The sequence below is a fragment of the Rhamphochromis sp. 'chilingali' genome, assembly GCF_963969265.1.
Source record: "Rhamphochromis sp. 'chilingali' genome assembly, chromosome: 4".
NCBI lineage: Eukaryota > Metazoa > Chordata > Actinopteri > Cichliformes > Cichlidae > Rhamphochromis > Rhamphochromis sp. 'chilingali'.
Window position 1 is genome coordinate 25,292,010 of NC_137948.1, and position 15,542 is coordinate 25,307,551.

Genomic DNA, 15,542 nt, shown 5'->3' on the forward strand with positions numbered 1-15,542 from the left:
GAAGGGTTAACCTGGCGCTACATATTTCGGAGACAACCTCGCTTCAGATGAGCTGTGTGGCTGTTCTTGTGGCGGTAATGGGAAAATTGCACTGAGAGGAAGGACACACGCAATTAGAATCTGGCGAGTTGGTTGGTGGTGGGTGGCGGGAGCTGGGGAGGGAGATACAGGAGGAGTGAAGGAGAAGGGGAAGGGGGACATGGAGGGAGGGCCCAGTGGACAAGAAGTGATTTAGTTGAAAGCTGGCTTTTTGTGCACTGGGTAAATGCCGCTTGATGTCTGCTGGCTGGGCCCTGTCCTCGCCCACCTCGGTGACAGCAGCCCAGATGTCAATCAAATTAGTGCCCATTTACAGCTGATTTGCCCGTGTCATTCGCAATATCCCCTTTCTGCCTCTGATGCGGTGGCACAGAGAGGAGGAAGAAGGGAAAAGGGGATAGAAGAAGATGGAGGGAGAGTCACTTTATTGCAGTCTTTCTCCGTGAATGTCATCTGCCCACTTATCGCGCATTCCGGTGGGACAGAGCGAAGGAGGAGGGGAGGAAGAGAGGAGATCCTTCATTCCGTGGAGTGGCTCACTAGCACATGCAAATAGGGCAGCAGCGTCAGGGGAGAGGCTGGCGCGGGTTTTAATGGAGTTGGGGCAAACTCATTTTACAGCAGAGAGCCACAGAAGAGGAGGATAATAATATCACTATGTGTGTGTGCATGTGTGTGTGATTGTGTGCGTGTGAGCAGGATGGGGTTTGTAAGACGCTGGGCCAATAGAATGCTTGCAAAAAAAAAACTGTCACCAGCAATCTAACTTAAATGAACGAACACAAATTCAAAGCATCAGCAATCTCAAAATACTCTTTACAGTACTTTTCTTTGACTTCATATCCAATTCTGCTGCCTAGTGGTGCCGATTATAAAACCTGGCAGACTGCTTAGAGACACCAAACACAGACAAAAAAAAAGGGTGAGAGCAAAAAGGAGCGAAGGGGGGAGGAGGAGGGAAAAAGGGTGTCTTGATTGATGCCGTTTGATTCAATTTCCAGCATGTGGAGACATTTCAGGGCCCCAGGGGCCTCTGTGTCTTCACAGGAGCAAAGAAGGGAAGGATGGTGATAGGCTGGGCATTGGGGGGGGGGGGGGGAGGCAGGCGCTCACTAATTTGAGATGTGCCTTTCAACAATGAAGGGTGCTGATGTTCAACTTATACCCCAAATCTCTGCTAAAAGACACACCTAATTGGCTCGAAATAGAAACGGAGAGAAAGAGAGCTTATCTTCAAACATTTGGTGCTCGCCAGCCCACAAACACACAAACGCACACACAGACACAACGAGTGTCTGAAAGAACACAAGTATTTTACTCGCCCGCTTCGATCTCGCAAGGAAAAAGGGGTGATCATGGGGTTTTTAACTCTCTGTGACATTTACACAGAGTGCAATTTTAAAAAATAGCGTGGTGATTCCTGATAATTGATAACCTGATAGCAAATGTGTAGCTCTGCACACACACTCTCCAGCTCCTTGACACATAAATAGCATATGTGGAAATCCAATGAAAGTGCACTTTATTGCACAGCGCTAAGACTGTCATTACCATAACGTAGCGACCGCTTGATGAGCAGTGGGACAAAGTGCCATTCGGTTGTCAGGTCCCAGTGAGATACTAAGAAATGTGTATGGAAGCTTGCATATTGGCTTGTACACACACACACACACACACACACACACACACACACACACACACACATAATACAAACGCCCACGCACCCAGATGAAGGGTAGAGGGTTGGGCCTGTCACTGCTCCGTCAGTGACTCCTTCCATTTAATGCCGGTCCTGTCACAACAAGACGGGCAGAATGAAGTGGATCACCTACAGGCACCACACCTCTCCCGGTCTCTCTCTCCCCCTCTTTTTCTCTCTCTCGGTGCTTGCTGATCTGGCTGAGCACAGACGAGGCAATGACACTGTACAGTTCACATCACACTTGTCAAGCTCTCTCGGTGAACAGGACCTGGGACTGCAAATTAGATCTTCTGTTTTCCCTGAGCAAAAGATTTCAGAGACTTTGGGAGATCAGAAAGCATAGGAAAGGGTAGAAATACAGACTGAGGGAGAGGTAATCACTGTCTCTATGTGGGTAAATTACCTGAGTTGATTTCACTCCAATCTGTCTCCTGGTCTCTAGAGGGGAGGAGAAATGTGTGTGTGGGTGACATTTCCCAAAATTCACTGCCTCCCTGCCCTTTCCCTGTAGGTACGCCAACACGCACGCGCACATGCACGTCCACACACAGACACGCAAACTTTTGAGCAAATGCTTGGCACTGTGCATTTCCAATTGACACAGAAAGACACATTTTTCCTTTGCAAATGACTTCACGCATGGCCTACGCTTTCCCCCTCCATCATCATCCCCGAATTTCCTTAATGCATTATTAGGGAGGCATGAATTAGCACCCATGTGCTTTTAGTTTGTATGTTTGATTGCTGTTTCGCCTCAGCTATGTCTGCATCAGGCATTCACTTATGGGTAGGAGAGAAAAAGGAAAAGAGAAAGAAAAAAGAAAGAAAGAAGAGAGATAAACTCAAGGAGGGAAAGAAGAAAGTTAATGTCAGGATGTGCCCCATAATGACTAGTATAAGCTCTAGTGGGAGCCTCCTCTCGCACCAGTTCCAGAGAGGGTAGCTTGATTGGGGATAATTGGCTAGCCTTCACTAGCGGTTAGCATCCAGGCGTGGAGACAGGGGAGGGCACAGGGGAGGGCACAGGGGCTTGGCACCCACACACTCTTACACTCACATATACACATTTGAAAATACAAATTCCTTGGCACAGACTCACAGGGTAGACCATGGGACCAGCGTGTCAGGCAGGGTTGAGTAAGAAAAGACAATGTCCAGAAATTAGACAAAGTGCTACCAGCGCTACTGCAACTTCAAGTCTGTTTGCATAGATGTGTTTAATAGCACAGAAGTGCGTGTACCATTCCAACATCTATCCACATTACTGTGTTGCTCTTCCTCAGAAACCAGTTTCAAATAATAATAATTCAGGCTCCAGTACCTTACACGCTTAAACATACTACTGTGCTATGTTTTACACAAGTTGATCACATTACAGGAGGGTTTTTTTTATTTTTGCTCCCGCTAGCCAAGTATGGTAAACATTTACCGGTTGGACAAAGTCTCATTTATCTGATGGCTTCCTCAAACTTAATCACAACCTAAAAACAAGCCAAGAGGCGGCTGAGGAGCACTCGTAAAACAACACACATTCCCTGTGGCTACAACTGCACGCACACAGATACACACACTTTTCTTTCAAAGAGATTTGGAGCACCAAACACCTCCCCGATGTTCTGTTGTGCCAACGGGTTTTCCAGAAGAGGTTTGGTGCCCTCCAGATCTGATGAATATATGCGCTACATATTGGCCTCACGTTCAAAGATAAGGTAGTGTGAATGGTGACAGGTGGGTGACAACAAGGCTAGGTTCAAGGTGTTATCTCCAGTGGACCCATCCAAGAAGACTGTGCTCCAATTTTGGTGAGAAAAGTTCATAAACTGGTGATATCAGTGCAGCCATGTGTTTTATATACAGTCTCTTCTCTTCACATTTTCACATAAACTATATGTGTATTTACTCTCTGATTGCAACTGTAATCATTTTGCTGAATTTATTCTTTTTTTTTACAATAAGTACTGTGTAAAAGTCTCCCACCACCATTCATATCTATATATTTTCTTCCCAAGCCAGAGCCAGACTTCCTTGTCCAGGCATTCTGAAGGTATTTCATAGTTTGTTTATTAAATCATTTAACACCAACCTCTGAATTATCTAACCATAAAAAAGACAACTAACTCAAGGGATGAACCACTGTTGTGTCTACACACAACCTACAACTTAGCAAAAAACAATTTAAAATGTTATCTTTAGGCACAGAGGAGGCTCTGTCATGGTTTGAGGCTACATTTCACCAGTAGTACTAGAGAACTTTAAATTGATGGAATTATAAATGCAATTTCAGTGTAACAATGATCCCAAACACATTGTCAGTGCAGTAAGAACATACCTGGATAGAACAACAGTCATGAATTGGCCTCCCCAGAGCCCGGACCTCAACAGACCGAAAGGCAGCCAACATCCAAAGAAGAGCTTTGAATGTTCGTCAAGAAGCCTGGAGAACTATTACTGAAGGCTACTTAAAGAAAAGACAAGAAAGCCTCACTAAAAGAGTTCAAGCTCTGTTGAAGAATAACGGTGGTCAAATACTGATTTTCAAGCTTTCTAGAATAGTACAAACTCTGTTTTTGCCTTATATAACACATCTCCATGTATGTTTGTACATGTTTCAATAAATACTCTTAATAACTGCACTTTTCCTCCATTTCCCTGGCAAAATATAAAGAAATGAGATGTCGCACCAAAAAAGTTGCATAGACTTGGTACAATTCTGTCTCTTTTTGAATTTTTGTTAAAAATTTTGTTCAATTACATAAAAACAACAAGTACGCTTGCCTCTTTTAACTGTTACAAATATATTTTACTGACCTATTTTATCTCATTTTTTTAAAATTAAAAATATATGTATGCATGCTTAATACTGACATAAAACCATTACTTTGAAAGTCACACATGCATTCCTCTACTACAAAACTAAATTCAGCCAAGTTTGAAAGGTACACAGATAATACTATGCAGAGAGGATATTAACTAGGGATTAGGGCACAGTATATACCAGCTGCTGATATATTACTGTCTGATAAGTAAGGCAAAAATATAATATGATAATAATACTGAAGCTGAGACCAACCGGCCCCTCCCCATCTGTACCAGCAGTATCCACCCAGCGGGGTAGACCACTGAGGAGAGGATGAGTAATGCCACAGGGCTGCTGAACAGTTTATTGAAAAGGCTTGCACCCCCGTAAAAGTCTGGTACCAAACACCCAAGGTAACACTAATTAGCCCAAGAGTAGGTGAAGTCACTCTTTTTGTAACCTAAATGCTGCATAGTTAAATGCATAAATAAACAAATGAGGTGAGGCATAGACCCTGTGCACGAGAAAATGCTAACTAACCTGTTTTAAGACCGGATGTAGGGTTGTACATTTCCGGTAGCTTTATTTTGCGGTCAATCGCTACTGCGAAGGTGGACTCCAAAATCATGTCCAAAATATGATAACAGAAAGATCGCGTTAAGTTACAAAGAGCAGGAGGTGGGAACACTCACCATTGCTGTGTCATAAAAAATCAAATGATCAATTTTGACGTTTGAAGCGTGTAGATCGATTGGTTGTTTACATTACTCAACACAAGCAGAACTGCATTACAAAATCAGAATCGTCCACATTCAGAAGCACATCTCTGTATAGTGACAGTTCTTATGATTTAAACAGGGAAATGTCCAGTATTCAAACTACAGGTTAACAATAGTCAAAGCCAGATGTTTCCCCCATTATGCCGATATCAGCTGGTCAAGTGCACACCTACGCAGTATGTCAACAAACCGTGAAAAAAGCCACAGGATATAAAAAATACATGAATGATTGCTGGTAAGAGTCTCTATATATTAGTATTTACGAAGGGTATGTTGTGACTTATCTTCACAATTACAGTGGTCCCTCGCTATATCCTTCACCTTTCGCAGCCTCGCTGTTTCGCGGATGTTTTTAGTGCAATTTTGCATGCTTTTTTTTTTTAAGCACATTGTGTTCTGCGTCCTGATCCGCTGTAGACCATTGTCAATCTCCTCCATGCCGTCTCTCCTGTACAGTAAAGAATCGCTACATCAATCGCTAGCAGTGTGACTCGGAAGTGCTGTACTGTGTGTTTGTAAGTTTTCTCCCCAACAAAAACAATGCAGACGAAACGGTTTGCACCGTCATAGCACCCAAAAGGCAGAGGAAGATAACCACTGCACAAAAAACGTTGGACTTCTGGGACCATACGGCGCACCGGATTATAAAGTGCATTAAACTTAAATTAAGCAATTAAGCTTAAAGTTAAATTCATTATTTATAGAAAAAATCAAATATAGTGTATGTTTATTTTTCAAATAAATGTTTGGGACTGAAAACAGGTTTTGATCGTCGGTTTCATTCTATAATACTGGACTTTTTTTTTTTTTTTTTTTACGAAGGTTTGAACTTTGAGAGTGTTTAAACGAGAGAGAAAAGTGGGAAAATGTCGATGCCTGTCTCAGAAAAGTGTATAAAGTGTGTAGTGAGGGGTTTTACAGCCTTAAAACATATGAAATAATTGTAAAAAAAAAAAAATAAAGTTGGCTACTTTGCAGATTTCACCTATTGCTGGTTATTTTTAGAACATAACACCCGCGATAAACGAGAGAACACTGTATACAAATACTGAGAAATATAAAATTTGAATCCTTTCTCTATTTTGCTCTGAGGCGAGGGGGAAAAATATTGACAAGTCGATGAACATCATCTACAGATATATTCGGTAAATGCTCAAGACATCTTGAGAAATGTAAATCGCCGCTTGATTCATCCATTTGGTTGACTTTTCTTGGAAAAACCCAACCGTAAACAAGGTGCGAATATCACACCGGAAACGAAGTTTCCCCACCGAAAGTAGCATATGCTAAGGTGCACATACCCAGTCAACACACATATGTGGGGCCCAAATAGGGAGCAGCAGGGCTAATATTTGGGGCCCACTTGGGAAACCCAACTGGGGTCCAGCTAATTTTGTCCTCAGTTTCCATGGTGGCCCCAAATGTGTTTTCCTAGATGGGTTTATGCTGGGTCCCAGATAAGCCCCAAATCAGGCCCAGTTGAAAAAAATATGTGGGGCCCAGATGGGTAGAAGCAGATCTGATATTTGGGGCCCACTTGGGGTACCCACCTAGAACCCACCTAATTTTGTCCTCAGTTTCCATGGTGGCCCCAAATGTGTTTGCCCAGATGGATTATTGATGGGACCCGGATGGGCCCCAAATCAGGCCCAGCCAACAAATGAGTATGGGGCCCAGATGGGTAGAAGCGGGTCTGATGGTTGGGGCCCACTTGGGTTACCCACCTGGCACCCAGCTACTTTTGTCCTCAGTTTCCATGATGGCCCCAAATGTGTTTGCCCAGATGGGTTAATGATGGGTCCCAAATCAGCCCCAGACAATAAATGAGTATGGGGCCCAGATGGATAGAAGCAGGTCTGATACTTGGGGCCCACTTGGGTTACCAACCTGAGACCCAGCTATTTTTGTCCTCAGTTTCCATGGTGGCCCCAAGTGTGTTTGCCCAGATGGAATTTTGGATAATGTAAGTAAGCTATAATTTAAATCACCTGTACAACAAAGCCAGTTTATCTTTTTTATTAATACTGATTACTATGAAATTTTAAAACAGTATGCTTTTTTATATAATACATTTTTTATGTGGAGAACATGTTGACAAAAATGTCCACAGTATACACAAAACAATAACAAATAAATGTTATACAGTTTAAAGGAAAAACAAATGCAGCAAACCACAGCTTCTCACTCATTCACCAATCCATTGGTCCTGAAAGAAATAAAAAAAAAAAAAAGAAATTAGTGCATTTTCACAAACAAAATTAGATTTGCGATAGTACTGATGTTGTTTTGGAGGTTGTGCTGTTCAAGTTGTTTGACCTCCTACATTGAACTCTTTGAAGACCATGAGTATTCATGGAAACAGAAAAGCTATTTACAAAATGATTTACCAAGTAGGCACTCAAAAATTAAATTAATGTGAAATATTTTACCTTAAAACATTTAAGACAAATGTTTAAAAGATGTCTACATAGTTACAATGATAACTGGTGTTGTGGGCTGTCTCAGTGATTGGCACAGAGCTTAGAACAGGCAAGTGGTTAACCAGTTTTTTGCATGGTACAGCACCTCATAATGAACACAAAACAAAATAGTAAAATGTAACAAGGGCTACATCTACCAAGGAGAAAACAGATTCCACTTCTTGAGGTGTGTGCCAGGCGGGCGCCAATAATTTTCATGTAAATCAAAAATAGGGCCATCAGATAAATCAGTGTGTTACTAATTACACTGGAAAAAATAGAGGCTGGCTCTGGAGTTCCTGGAGCTTATTCACATTCTGTGAGCAACCAAAAAACTGTTTAGTGAGAGACTTCTTCAAGTATGCTACAAGCCAGAAAGAAACGTGGTCATTCCTGCCAGCAGCCACCAACCTCCAGAACAACATGAGCTGATGGTTTCATCTCCACAATTTGTACAGTCTATCTAAACCACGTGTCAAAGTCAAGGCCTGCGGGCCACATCCGGCCCGGCATACATTTATATCCGGCCCGCAAGATCATTTTATATAGATGTACTATTATTGTTATGCATGGCCCGGCGATATGAGGCGCTAATAATATACAAACTACAGATCCCATAATGCACCGCTGCAGCCTCCTTGCTGACTGCTAGGCTAACTGGGAACATTCCCGCGTCAATCAAGTCAAACTTCTGTTATTGCGAAGCTAGCTGCTCACAATGGTGGAGAGAAAAGTTGATTCTGAATGACTGCAGCTGTAGTGAGCATCCGTTATTCAAACATCAACAAAATATCTTACAACTAATGAACTTACCATATAGCACTTCAAAAACTTTAAGCCCTCGAAATTCCCGCTTTCCATGGCACCCAACGAAGTTATATTGCCTGGAAAGAGCATTGTCCATAATGAAGGCCATCATTCTTCTTGTGGCTTCATCAACAGTGCTCCCTCTGATCTCTGCCACAACAGAAACCTTAGGACACGCAAGGACAATAATTTTACTGACAGTAGTACCATCAGTCACACCTAAAAGAAAGCAAGCACAGCTACACAGTAATTAGGCTCTATAATATTGATGCTAATTGACTGAGAAAGAGTTAGGTGTCAAAGTCAAACACTGTCTGATGTGAATGCAAAGAGCTAAATGATTCACCAAAAGTAATTTCTTAAGTTTTGGGTTTGGCATGGCACAACTTATAACTAGGTAATGTTTGGAGAAGTTATTTTATTAACAAAAATAGCAACTTTTGTTCAGCTCTCCTCCCACTCCTCCATTGCACTGACCATGTTCGAACAAACAGCAACTTTCCTTGATCATAACTGCTAGCATGAAACACAGACTGATTGAGGCATTAATCATTGAATATTGTTATTACATCATTATTATTTACCACTTCTTTTAGGAAGACAGGGTCTGCCAGTTTTTGCTCCAGTGCTGCCACATCTGCTACTGTCCGGATGGGAAATACAGCACCCTCGGGTAATACTGCAGCAACTGGTCCATCACGTTGTGTAAGGAGAGACTGTAGCATTCGACTGTGGACCCTCTGAGTGTCCTTAATGTCTTCCAGGAGGGTTAGAACACGTACAAACATGCTCGTATTGGTGGCTTGTAGAAGTTGTCTTGGAACTGGTTGTGAAACCACAGGTGAAGGAGTTGAGGGTTGTAGCGGCTGAACAAATGGATGAGTGATGTTCAGGAAGTGAGTTTCACTTGAATGTCTATTCTCCATTGCTGATGGTGGTGAGGTCTCTGGCTGTTCCGCAGTGTTGTCCCAATCCTCATCAGAGCTCGACGGGATCACTGGCCTTAAAACAAACAAACAAACAAAATACAACAAACATACACACACAAATAAATAATAATCCAAACACATAATTTAGGGTACTGGTTAGTCCTACAAACTAAAAACATTAATGTATATAATGGCATCAAAAAAAAAGTCAAACAATTTTTTAAAAGTCAACAAGTTATAAAGCGCTATTTTGAAATCATATCTGAACCTGATGAGCAGCAAGGGTCTGCTAAAGAAACTGTCAGGTTTTTTTTCTTCTTATAATCTCAATAAATTTTTGCTTTTAAGGTGTTTTCAACACAATTACCTCCTTTTCCGCTTCCCTTTCCCAATCTGCTTCCAGAATCCAAATAAATTCCACCAAGGAAGGTTTCTAATGGGAAGCAGGAAATGCTGTCTAAAGGGCCAAACTTCCGTACATCTTGAGCTAGGTGTATTAAAGAATGTATATTATAACCAACAAAGTCAAGACCATAAATCAAAGCAAAATCTTTCACAAACTGCTTCAAAACATCCTCTGCATAATCACAGTCAGTTATCAATATACAAATCAGGACTTAGAAGAATTCTTGTAGATACAGATAACAGTATAAAGTATCTATACATTTGGCTTGGTATATTATTCAGTAGAACTGGGCTTGTGTAAAGCAAAACTTGTCTCAATTCAGTTGCTTTCTACGTGCTAATTTCAATGAGAGACCTTGGTTTTCTTGCAAAACTTTAAGGAAGATATTGCCTGACAGAAACCATGAATGCTGAAATCAGTTAGAATTTGCATAGACTGTCTGCATTTTCGGGGACTTTTTAACCAAAGATAAATAAGCTTGCGCATTACCCCCATATCCCACACCCAGCTCGTTCAAAGTGACACCCCAACCTGGTGCTCTTTGTTGGCCATAGCACAAAGTTTCATCAGTCCTTTAGTCAACATAAATTTCATGATAACATAGAGCTGGGCGATAGAACGATAACGATATGTATCGCGATATAACTTTTACTCGATAGAGAAATTAAGCTATCGCGATAGACCTCGCCGCTCTTGTCCTCTTAAAAAAAAAAAAAAGGTCAGCCAATCCAAATTAAGCAGCGCAGAGCCGAACCAATCACAGCCGCAGCGTCACGTCGCGTGACTTGTTACGTACAGCACAAGTGCCAAGCCGCACGTGTGTTTGTTTGGGAAGCAGCCAGCGGGTAATGGAGCCAGCCCGTAATGGAGGAAATGAGTGTGCCGACTAGAAAAATCAACCGAGCGTGACTGAAGAGAAAACAGATGATGGTTCCAACGCCGGAGAGATTGTCGAACGGAAGAGCCATAGAAGTTCCGTAGTGTGAAGGTATTTCAGCTATTTCAAGTCTGACAAAAAACAGAGTAGCGTGCACTGTAAATTGTGCCGAAAGCAAGTCTGGAAATACAATAAACTGGTGCATGCGTCACACTGTGCGCCACGTTATTGTTTCGGTGAAATGAATTTCTACAATACTGTTAATTCTACTCTCTGCAGTGTTTAAATGCTTACATATACACACAGTTACTGTCCCTCCACACATACGACTCTGTTCTGCTTCTATGCCCCAGCTTTGTTTACTTTTTCCCACCGAGGCTTCTAGACTTCTGATTGGCCGACATTTCGGCACGGTTAGGAATCTAGCGCCACCTGCTGCTTTGGCATGTTCATAGCAGCGTTTTCCTTCATTTCTGCCTTTATGTGTGGACGGGATTCTTTTTTAAAACGAAAACGGAAAATCTCCGTTTTCAAAAATACCCGTGTACGTGTGGACGTAGCCTCAGTCTCTGACTGGAAGCGCTAATTCGTCATTCGGCTTTTGTCAGACTAAAGTAACTGTTACAACTGTTTGAAAAGCTAAGCTATACAACAAGGAGAGATTGAGAATTTCCTTTTAGTTCTCAGTTTATTTGATATTGACAAAAGTTAGTCAGTTTTGTCTGTTCTTCTGTAAAACAAACTAAGATTTATTTTTAGAATTAATATTTTGTTTCTAAGTGGAATTGACAATTTAGTCTGTTTCGTTTGTTCTATTTTGAAACTTAAACGCTTTAGCGGCTGCCTTTTGTGTAGTTTGCAATATTTGCCTTTATTTATCTGAAAAAGTCTCATGTTCCTTAAGTACATCTACCCTGTTGAACTTATTATGGGAAATAAATATTTAAAAACAAGCTGCTGATTATTTCACATTTTACTTGTGAGCAACGGCACATTTAAATCTTACAAATATAGTTATTTGGCTGATATCGTGATAGATATCGTTATCGCCTGAAATGAAAAAAACATATCGTGATATGAAAAAATCTCATATCGCCCAGCTCTATGATAACATAATCTTTAGCATGTTCATCGCAATCGTAGTGCTCTTCCTCAAGTGTTTTATTCTCAAAAGAATCAGAGTACAATATTAAGTCCTGATGATGCTCTGACTCATTTTACTGTGAAACGAAACTAAAATGTTCAACAACTTTCTGAGCTCTTTGTCCTCTGAGATTGCTCCATTGCTTTCTGAAAGACAGCTCACAGATTCTGAAGCTCCAGGTTTCATCACTCTCCAATCAAAATTAAAAATTAACTGAACCAGCAGCAAAAGAAGATCCAAACTACGCTTCACATTTGATAAATACTGTCATTAATTCCCTCTTCCTGTCTTGTTTCCACCACGATTGAAAAAAAAAACAAAACAAAAAAACAAAACATCATACTTCTTGCACAGCTCTCTCGTAGTATACTTCAAGAAAAGTTTCCCCATCTGAAATATGTTTTCCACATTATTCCCTTGCTTATTATACATCAGTGTACAGTTGTGCTTAGCGCTGTTGTCAGTTGTTTTTTGTGCCAAATTGCAAAAAACTCACCTTGTTCACTATTAAAACCTCTAAAAAAAATTTCTGTAACTTTGCTCTGCTTTACTTCAGCAGCATCAGGTAATGTTCATATACTGATTCATGGTTTTCTTCAGTTTTTGTTCAACTGCAGAATATTTCTAAGGCTATCTGATTTAAAAAGCCACTCCAGGAAAATCTCCTTTTTTCTGTGTTTTATCCTCAGTTACTTTGGCATAAAGACATCTGCTGTGATGCTTACACCAGCCTTAAAAGCTGTTGTATTACAATAAAAGACCCTGACATCACTTTATAAAGTAACAATTCTAATTGTTACAAACTCAAAAAAAGATTCCTACTAGTATATTTCTGGCATGCATCAAATTTTAAATATAAATGAATTTTGAAATATACACTGCTTCTTATGTCAAAGTCTGTAAAAATAAAGAAAGAAAGAAATCACACATAACCCTTGCTACTATTCACTCCACTGTCCAACAGCAAAATCAAACCAATATACAGATGTGACTATGCAATTTATAAGTAGCCATAGTCATAATCAAAACAACAAACATCTCAAGTTTTGAGATAATTGCAAACCCTCCTGGCCAATAACCACACAAGCTGTCCATGCAGGAAGGCTGATAAAGGAGCATGCACAAAATTCAAACAAATTTAAGCCATAATGAAACAAATTAAAATAACAGTGCGCATGCACAAATAAGGCATCAGACAAACACTTAAAGATCACAGATCTTTAGGACCACATCCAAAGAGCAATTGCTTTTCTTTTTTATAAATAAATAAATGTGTAGATTCTAGCCAAATATACATTACAAAAAGGAAAAAAGGAGGGCCACAGCAATCATAGTAAAAGGAGTTGGCACTGTGGCCCTAACAAGACCGACCAGTTCTGCTTAAATATTCAGTTTCCCTCATGTACAGAGCTTGCACAACAGTAAGAGGCAGATTCTTGAGTCAGTACAGTATTTCTGATGAAGTTCTCACTAAAACAACTACACATATAAAGTTGCATACTAAAGTGTGTATAAAAAAAAAACCCCAAACAAATCAAGAATACCTATATTTTCTTTTTTGCTTTTTCTGGAAAAATGAGAACAATGGCAAGAAAAATGATGATTATGTCTTCTACAGAAATAGAGTGCTCACTGATCTGCCTCTCTGACTGCTGTGCATGCTCCTGACACAGGGGCAAAAGCTGGGGACTAGTTGCTCATGGCCTACCCTCCTCACTTAGCCGTGAGGAATGAAGCTAATAAAGACAACACCAAAGCAATTTTGGTTGCTCTGATAGTGAAAATACCCTCCCATATTCCTCCTAAAAAACTAGAACTTTGTTAAATTGGTCTAATACAGTCCTTTATTAATACTAATCATAGAGAAAAACCAAGATAATGTTCAAGTACAACTTGATGTTAAGTACACGCAGTAATTAATTTTGGTGCTAGTTAAGCAGTATACAGGACACCAGAAAATGCTTTCAAACTGTGAAAATTGGCTAAATCCAACATTACCTAAAAATTTAAACTAGCTTAGCCTTGCCTGAGTGTTAGGAAAAAGTTCGCCAGCACTTGTGCCATACATTACTTTGCAGCATCATAACTTTGTAAACATTTCATTTATACTTAGGGATTCAAATTAAGTCAAAAAGTTCTTACCGTTAGTGCAGAAAATAAGTCCATAGCTCAAAGATGAACTTAATCCAAAAATTGCCAGCTTAACTGTCAGCTTTGTCCAAGGGCGCGAAATGAAGAATGTTCCAGAATGGGGGGACGAGTTTGAGAAAACCTCGTGATATTTCATGAAATAACGCGAGATTTCGAAAAGCACTCCTACATGGAGTGAAATTTTTTTCCCACTCAAATGTAAAACCATTTGTTTTATTTTATTAAGCGTCTTACAATTTTAAGTCGCATCTGTTCTTTGTGTTTCACTTATATTAATATATTTTATATGTATATTTTGTTATTAATTAAATATACATATGCTGCCTCTGGCATAATTTATTATCAGTTATTTCATCTTAATTCATGTTTATACTTACACATGACTAATAATTATACTTAACTAAGATCGTTAAACTCAGTTGCCTGTTCATGCAACTTCCCATATGTTACCCATATGGTGCCCATAGAATATAGCCCATCTGGGCTGGCTCAAGTGGGTCCTACTTGGCTAACCCAGGTGGGTCCCAGATTGGATGCCCATTGTAAGCCCATCCCCACTTGGAACCCCCATAGCCCATGTGGGGCCCACATACTGGTGTTTACTGGGTAGTCTATTAGCCTACATTTGTTAACAAACAAGAACCATCAAAAACGAAAACGCATACTAAGTAATACCAAGCTTTCATTAATAATAGGGAACACTCTCTAAGTATCTGCTGCATTAGAAGAACAGGTTTGCCTTCTCTTGTGAGTTTAACAATAGCAGTTGTGGCATCATGAAAAAAATTAAAAGAAATGTTGTTTTCCATTATTTGTCTTAACCTTTGATACAAATCTATGTTTGCTGAGAAGTAGCAAATATAATATTGTTGTCTTTTGGACAACTGTTCAGACTGGATAAATGTGACTGGGATAATATTTTTCTGTTTGTGTGTTTGTTTGTTTTTGCCCTGAAGTCAAATTTAAGTTGCAAACTGAAACTTTTATGTCCTACTACTTGTTCCTCTGCCAAGATGTTTTTGTTTATATGTTTGTCTGCATGTTTTTGTCTGTTTGTGTGATTATGGAACCACTACCAAAGGTTTTGTGAACTTCGTGAAATAAAGGATGTATGTGCAATGTAATTTAATGCATGCTCCCGTACGGTGACGTCTTTACAATTAGGAAAGTTTATGGCTAACCAGTGATTTTATTTCGTTTTTTCATTTAAATTCTACATTTCTGTTTCAAATCTCTGAGGTTCTGGTTGAACTCAGTTTTTGCTAAATTATTATTGTATTGTTATGTCACTATTGCAGACAGTGCATTATTGCATTAGTATATTATCAAGATACTGCATATCTTGATGTACCAAAGTCGCTGTGAAGACGTCAGCTGACTGCAAACAGTAACAGACCTGATCCCCAGCAACAAGACTGCAAGTTCATTGCACACAGTCACAGTAATTTTTGT

General features: G+C 40.1%; 1 protein-coding gene and 1 long non-coding RNA gene across 4 annotated transcripts in view; both read right to left on the reverse strand.

Moving 5' to 3' along the window:
- bnc2 (basonuclin zinc finger protein 2) overlaps window positions 1-15,542 on the reverse strand; it is a 179,000-nt gene that overhangs the window by 123,774 nt on the left and 39,684 nt on the right. The window lies entirely within an intron of this gene.
- LOC308395725 lies at window positions 7,200-14,193 on the reverse strand. Its single transcript, XR_013971443.1, has 4 exons — window positions 14,082-14,193; window positions 9,168-9,585; window positions 8,590-8,749; window positions 7,200-7,523 (listed from the first exon to the last, which is right to left on the reverse strand). It is a non-coding gene; the product is annotated as an uncharacterized lncRNA (long non-coding RNA).